This window comes from Gymnoscopelus braueri, assembly GCF_963280865.1.
Source record: "Gymnoscopelus braueri genome assembly, chromosome: 5".
NCBI lineage: Eukaryota > Metazoa > Chordata > Actinopteri > Myctophiformes > Myctophidae > Gymnoscopelus > Gymnoscopelus braueri.
Genome location: NC_137606.1, coordinates 47,423,797 through 47,432,254, shown reverse-complemented (window position 1 = coordinate 47,432,254; position 8,458 = coordinate 47,423,797). Strand labels below are relative to the sequence as shown.

At 42.1% G+C, this 8,458-nt stretch overlaps 1 protein-coding gene across 1 annotated transcript in view; it reads left to right on the top strand.

The window, feature by feature from the left end:
- Positions 1-8,458, top strand: part of drd2a (dopamine receptor D2a) — a 103,490-nt gene that overhangs the window by 68,487 nt on the left and 26,545 nt on the right. The window lies entirely within an intron of this gene.

Sequence of the window (8,458 nt, the reverse complement as noted above, 5' to 3'; positions counted from 1 at the left end):
ACCCCCTGTTGAAGACCCCTGCTTGTAGGCTATATTAAAACTGCTGTTGTCTCTGTGGCTCTATCCCTCCCGTCCCTTGCCTCGACAGTGGTGACAGGTGGGCTGTATAGCGTGGCTGGTACAGGACCCCTCAGACCTGTCAGTACCACTGATACTTACACCGCTTCAAATACGGGCCGCAACTGGAGCAGCGAGGAGGGCTTCTCCTCCTCCTCCTGAGGGATGCGTAGCTAGGAGGAGGAGGAGGGGTAGTGCTGTTTGGTTGTATAACACAACAAGGGTGTTTATAATTCCACTTGATTTCTTATTGATGCGTGCCGCATCAGACGTCTATTGATGCCACGCAGCGTCTTGTCAGGTGGAGGTTTCTTTTGATATGGTGGATGTACTGGCACTTATTAGACTTCGTGTTTGCTTGCGGGTGGCAACGCTGGCTGGCAGATTTGAAAAATGCAGAAGCGTGACTAGGAGACAGACAGACAATGTTGTTGTGAGGAGAACAGAATAGACACTCTACTTGCTGAGGTTCCTAAACTTTTTCAGCTCCAGACCCAAAAGATGAATTTGGTATAACTGTTTAAAAAATTGAGAAAATAGCAAATGTACAAGTTCACAATGCGTCGCAAGTTGTGAACTTGTCCCCGCCACCGGAAATGTATTTGATTTATTTAACAGTTAATAAATAGTAGGGCTGTGAATCTTCTGCTATCTCACGATTCGATTCCGATTCTTGGGGTCACAATTCCGATTTGTTTCGATTTTTTCAAAACAAACGATTCTCGATTCAAAAACGATTCTTGATTCAAAAACGATTCTAGATTCAAAACTATTCTTGATTCAAAACATAGGATTTCAGGATCTACTCCAGTCTGCTGGCATGAGAGCAGAGTACATTTATGTAGCTTTTATAATTGTAAAAGTTTTATCAACTGATAATAATGTAAACACACAGATTTTTTTTAAAAATGAGAATCGATTCTGGATCGTCCAACAGTAGAATCGCGATTCGTATTCGAATAGATTTTTTCTGACACCCCTAATAAATGGCATTAATAAGCATTGTGTTGTTACATTTCAAAATATTGTTGAGTGCAATGACCCTGAAAGCATTCCATTATGTGTGATAGGTTCCGTAGACAAATGCTGTAATATCTTTAACCACTTAAACCCCAGCATCCGTTTGTGGGGAAAGCTTTTTCAGAAGATACACATTGTGAGCTATGTTGATCGGCTATGTTCTGCAGTTCTGTCTTCAAAAAAGGAAAAAGCCAAAATGTGTATATTCTTATGTTTTGAATTTTTCTGGTGTTCTTGTATTGTAATCATCTTTCTGAGTGCATTCTTATGACAAGCATTATTGAATACATGCTCTTTACATTGACGTTCTAGCTACAGTGAGGGATTAGTGACTGCCATCTATTGACAGAGTTTGGTACTGCACTAGAGACGTTTGTATACATTATTTATTTGAATCCACAAATTACAATCAATTTACAGGGAAACAAATTATAACGGGGTTGATAGTTCATGGTCCCTAAGGATACACATGGCGCCTTCTCCTCCACACAGAGAAACTGCCTATAACAGCTGAAACAGAGCAATATTTCGCAAGTTGTTTGGCTTTGCTTTTTGTCATGCCAGCGATTGCTAGGCCACTCGTGGTCAGCTTATATACATGGCCCAGGCTTCCAAATATGAGTACAGAGAATCTGCATCTGTACCCAAGGTTTGTTATGATTCTCAGTAGTGGTTGTTACTTAGAATGCTTATCTTGGAAAGCCTGGTTCATGTATAGATCAAAGACACAGCCCACCTCCAGAATCAGAAATTCCTTGTGACAGCCAGGTGTCAACAAACGCAACATCAGGGTATTTGGGATGTTAGCAAAGACATCACAAGCTAAACCAAACCAATCTGGTAGCACTCTTGAGTGTTTGTACATTGCCGCACTGCATGGCATAATTTATTTGACTGCATCGGACACTATGTCGACAATGCGGTCGTGGTGAGCAATGTACACATTACTGTATATGGGGACCGTAAGGACCTAACCTAAACCTAACCCTAACCATAACCTTAGTGGGGGAACATAGGTCCGGGGAACATAGGTATGACCCCCTGTATATGCACTACATCCATTGGTGATGTGTGCAATGGATTCTAGATGTTGTTCAGAATCATGATGATTTATACAGAGTGGACTATGGATGTCAGGATACCAGATTGACAGATTGTACTTGGTTGGTAATACTTGCATTCTTGCTTTGATGGTGAATTTTAACACATCCTCCCCAATTACAGCATTTTTGTACATCGAATGTGAAATAGAGTGATCAGCGGAATCAACACAGGCCAACTTTCCCTGCAGTCGAAGTCCACACCAGTGTTGTTTGGCCTCAGTCTGTTTCATATTAAGCAGAACCCTTCTAGCTGTGTCTTCCTGTAGTCTAATGTCCCCTCCCTGGTGGGTGAGAGTAGCCTCCACTACCACACTGGGGTCTGTAATTAGTCCATCAGAGATGAGCACTTCGGTGTTGTTTTTTGCCCATTTTAACTGAACTCTTGTGAGTCCAGTTTTCCAGAGTCTTTCCTCCTGAAACCTAGGAAATTATTCTGGTCTGCAACAGCCAGGGGGACCTTCCTCCTGCATAAGTCCAGTAGGAGTGATGCCCTGGCCATTTCTCTGACAGTGCCATCATCATTATTAAGCATGTGGAGTAGGTGAGTTAGCCTTGGTGCTGCATAGATCCACTCTACATTTGGGACCCCCAGCCCCCCTTCGCCATATGAAAGGAAGAGTATGTCTCGTGTGGAGTGTGTGTGGCAACCCATTTTCATGGAGTGTGCCAACCCATTTTCTGGCCAGCTGGACAGTTCTATTTGTCATGTCTCTCAGTGCCTTTTGTGGGATGTGTACATTGGCAAATAGATGTTGTATCTTCACCAGGGCCACTTCTTTCACAGCCTCGAGTTTCATGACTATAGGGAGGGGGGACAGAAGTGGTTAATGTTACACAGTATTACTTTAGCCTTTTATAATTTAGTTTAGATAACATCTGCTTTTTTGTCCTTTTCTTTTTTTGTTATAATTTGTGCTTCTTTCGTTTTTGGGGGTCTGTAAAGATATAGGGGCGAATAGGGACGCCATGTTGAAAGTGGATAATGAATGTAATGAGCTGCAGGTGAGAAGCTGTTCAGGGAAATTATGAGGACCAGGAAAATGGTCCTCTCAAGCGTACACACACACACACACACACACACACACACACACACACACACACACACACACACACACACACACACACACACACACACACACACACACACACACACACACCTGCGTGGATCTGCAGTGTAAATCTTTGTTCTTAAACAACAGAGGGAGTGGCAGATTGGTGGTTCTTCTCAGTACACATGGCTGCTAATCCAAACACTAGCACATTGGATTGAACTAGTCTCACGTAGCCAGACAACTATTCCACAATCTCCTGAATGCTATATAGAGTCTGGAACTACGCCTCCCGAAAGCCGAGTAAGGAAGCCATCTGTTCGCCATTTCCATTCACGAAAATATATTTTAAAATATATCTTTACATTTTATAATAGAATTTCCATTTCTGATAAAAAATAAGCTATGTATCAGAAAAAACAGGAGATATAAAAAGGTAACAATAGTTACACGATGCTCTTGCGAGCTTGTAGATCGGCTACTTTTGGTTGAAAGATGATAATGAATGAATGAGCTGCAGGTGAGAAGGTGGGCAGGGAAACAAGGTGATGAAGTGACAAGGTTCAAGGTTCAAAGAACAGGTAGGCCTACTGTACATAAGAGTAAAACTTATTTTTGTTCGGCTTCCTTCAGACAATGTAGCGTCATAGACAATACTAATAATAAGTAAAGAAAGAGAAAGAGATAAAAACTAGAGCAAAATAGGATGCTAAAACTAGATCAGCGTACAGTATGTACATTGTGCATTTCAGCTTGGCATAGTTTATAATATACACCATCAGCATTTAGCTGCCACAGTGGCTTATATAAACATCTTCTACAGTATACAGTTTAGGTAGGAGCAGTCATGCATATTAATGTGCAAAGAAAGACAGGAGAGGGAGGAGGTGTGAAGGGCGGGGAGTTGTTTGATGGCAAATGACAGGAGAGTCAGGAGAGCTGGTGACATGAAAACAAAGGCACATAGTAAGGGACAGGTCGATTTTTAAAGAAGGGTACCCCTGGAGAAAATGTATGTGCCCTGATCTAAAATGCCATGACCCTCCCTTTGACAAAAAAAAAAATCAATGACCCTCCCCCAAGTGATTAAAAAAAAAAGATTAACCCTCCCCGCCTAGGAGTGTCACGATATATTGTCCCACGATATAGCCTATCGTGGTATTACAATGTGACGATAGGTATTGTCAAGATGTCATACTGTATCGTAATATTTTTTTAATTATTTGTATTTTCTTTATTTTTTTTGCCGGTGAAAGTTATAGGAGTTCTTACTGTATGGTGCTTGCACAAATGTATTTATTTGTGTGTACAAAGCACTTTGTAATTGTTTTTCTAAAGTGCTTTATAATTGTTATTTTGAAACTAAAGATGATGGCCAATGTTGATGATACATGAGAAAAGAACATTAATAATGTATCATATCGATATCATATGCCCAACATCATGTATGTATCGTGAAATTAGTGTTATCTTGACACCCCTAACCCTCCCCATCAAATACAACAACGTGACATTTAAAACTGATACTGTACAATGTTTTGCTTTCCACATTGATTAGAACATTACTGTAGTCAGTCTTGCTAAATGCACAGTGTAGTGTCTGTAGTGGTAGCAGCATGGACAGTGTTCTAAACTTACATGTGGGAAACCCATTGAATCCCATAATTATTAACTACAGTGACTACACTGTTACCTGCATCATGGGTTTTCAACTAGTGGTCCGTGGAGGTATTACATGTGGTCCCTAACCATGCATTTAGTAATGTAGGAAAGTGAAGATTTGTATTATATTTTATCTTATTGATGGTGGATACTGTTAATGTGCATGACAACAGAAAGGAAATTCAACTCAAGGATGACAGTTCTACACACGCACACAGCGCAAAGTATTTAAGGGAGGTTTTAGTACATCAAGGTAAATACAGGATTTTATTTGATGTATGATGACGCATCAATGTTGGCCGGGTTTCCCAAACGAATTTGAGCTCATGCGTAGCCTAGAAGCTAACTTGGCATATGCTTAATATTTTTATCAGACGATCGGATCATCTGTGAGAGTACAATTTGTAAACTTCGGGTTCATGCATAGAGGACGAAGCAGCGCAGCCGGTCGCCCTACCCAAAAGAACAGATCTGCAAGCTATCGACACGGCATGTCGCAGCGCGTTGACAGCTTGTATGTCTGTTTTTTTGGGTAGGCATGCATGTTACGCACCGGCCCGGCCGTATATATATATATATATATATATATATATATATATATATATATATATATATATATATAAATTATATGTGTGTGTGCGTGTGCGTGTGCGTGTGCGTGTGCGTGTGCGTGTGCGTGTGCGTGTGCGTGTGCGTGCGTGTGTGTGTGTGGTCGGTCGGTCTTTTCATAGATCTATTTCGCTACGATGGGTGTTACGAGCGCCCCAGGGCGCTCGTTACAAACTGCTGCGTAGGACAGCACTCAGGGCTACGCCTCTACCAGGAGTAGGAGGAGAGTAGGATACGCCATTCTGTCTCCCGAATGTAGTTTTAGCAGACACGTAACGCCGTGGACGTGGGAACCGATAGCACGTTGGGCACAACCAGCTGCTACTAATGAGGGTAGAGCGTAGGTTTCGCCGGGTCCCAGGCTCTTACGCAAGCTGCGTAGGCTACGCATGACCTGAAATCTACGTGGCTGCTATGGTACTGCGCAGCCTGTGTGGACGCACGTAAGACCCGTCGTACAACCTGCGCAGGATCTCTACGCAGCATCTCTGCGAATCTCTTTGGGAAACGCGGCCGTTGTCAGTTACTTGGAAGTCGGATGTCAAGAACTTCCACAGAAATGGAAGTTAGAATTTCAAGGGAAACTGAACCGGTTTACCTGGTTGAGTCATCATTAGTAGGAAATGTGCCTATATCAATCGCATTTGCTTGCTTGTACTTGTGCAATTCGAAAATGGCCCCTGTCTAACCCACCCCCTCCCTGATTTTTTTCTCTTGTACATAGTTTTCACTCTTCATACCAGTAACCTGTAAGCTGATTGTATGACGTTCTGTATAGTAGTGTGTATATCTGTCTGTCTCTTATATGTTAGGTGTTACTGGATTTGAATCCTTTGTATCATTTGAAATAGAGAGGGGTCATTGACCACTGTTCTGCTGTCCTAAAAAGTTATATAAAAAACGGACTGTTTAATCAATTCAAAATTGCATGACCCTCCCTTGGATTCAAAGTAAAACTAGAAAATGTGCTCCTCGGAGCACAAGTCTCCGCCAGCAGACCCGTGCTATTTTAATCAAACGATATGAGCTTGTAGGGATTGCCGTAGGGATATCTGAATTTGATCTTTGACTTGTTGTGCTTCCACCATGTACTGAGCTGCCAGGAGATAGTCTATGTCTTTAGCAAAACGGCCATCACAATACAAAAGGCATTGGTTAAAATATTTTCTGTGTGTGATGTTTTTCGCTCTTTCTGTTTTTAAACCACCGCGGCCATAAGGGTACTTTGATGGGTTTGCCAACTCTTCAAACTTGTCGTCTTGGTAGAATGCGCGTGGTTTTTGGTGTTCTGCAGGGGCGACTGAATATGTAGTGTCTGCATCTAAAAAATGTTCTTCTTGAAGCAATGTGTCATATGGGAGTCCTCGTAATTGACTGGTTTGTTCAAATGCTTGTCTGTCTTCTTCATCTTCATTGTCTTGAACAGTTTCAGCAGTTGATTGGTGTGTTTGATCTATGTCAGTTTTCTCTAGTGCTACATAATGTATTTGATCAAGGTGGCCAATTGTTACAGTATTAAGACTTCGGCCTTGTTGTGGGATCAATTCAACTCTATAGTCCTCTTCTGTGTTACTGTTGTAGATGAGTATGCTTTCTTAGCTTTGGCCTTCTGCGCCTTTGCTTCTTCATCAGGTTTCAGACGATGATTTGCTGCTTCTTCAGTTTGCGTAATGGGAGTTAGTTTCATTGTGTCTCAGCTGTGATCTCTGTTTGTACTGGATAGTACTGTTCCTGTCTAAGCTATTTATATATTTATATTACATATTGTGATGTCACGTGAAACTTGACCAATGTTAGGTGTTCTCAGAGGGACACACACACGCACGGACGGGTGATTTGTACTGGAAGGTACTGTTCCAATCAAGACTGATTGATCCTGTCTTACCTCACTTCAAAAAGCATAAATGGCTTTTTGAAGTGACACACCTATTTATAGGATTTAATTTCGTCATGCGTCTCGCTAGCCAATCAAAAGCATTGTGTCACGTGAAGCTTGACCAATGTTAGCTTGGCTAGGGGGGGGGGGGGACACAGCGGGACAGAACGAAAACATACTCTCCACCTCCGGCGGAGACAATTAGCTGACCCTTACCTCCCTTGTACTAAAATTATAAAGGCATGACCCTCCCCTATTTTCCTCCCTTCTGTAAATTTCGACTGGTCCCTAAGTAGACTGTAACTTTTTAAGGGGATTCAGGACAGTGGGCCACAAGCTTTTGTCAAGTTCAACCATCACTGAGAAAGCCTTCAGAGGAACACACACACACACACGCACACGTACACGCGCACACACACACACACACACACACACACACACACACACACACACACACACACACACACACACACACACACACACACACACACACACACACACACACACACACACACACACACACACACACACACACACACACACACACACACACACACACACACACACGCTCTCTCTCTCTCTCTCTCTCTGTGTCTCTCTGTCTCTCTCTCTCTCTCTCTCTTTCTCTCTCTCTCCCTCTCTCTCTCACAAATACTCTCTTGCTCTTTTCCTCTGTGCCACTGTAGTAAAACTCACCACTTCTACAGGTGCTATTTATGCAGAAAGGGAGACGCTTTTGAGCCGTTGCATGTCACTGTTTCTCAACCAGTGGTGGTGGTCCATGGCATAATTACTGGCGGTCAATGGGAACATGTTTTAGAATGTTCAAAAATATACCTTGTACCTTTGTTAAATGTGTCAACAATATATGTTTTATATAATATTTCATAATTCCGTCAAATTTAGGAAAAAAAAACTAATGGGGAAAAAAAGCTTGCAATGATGATCAAAGGAGGTCACGCACATCCAACCGCCCTTGAATTCAAAAGAGACATAGCTCAAAGGCATTGAGTTTGCACACTATAGCAAACTCGTCAATGACTTTATTGTGGCATCCACCTAAAAGTGACGTTTGGAGCACA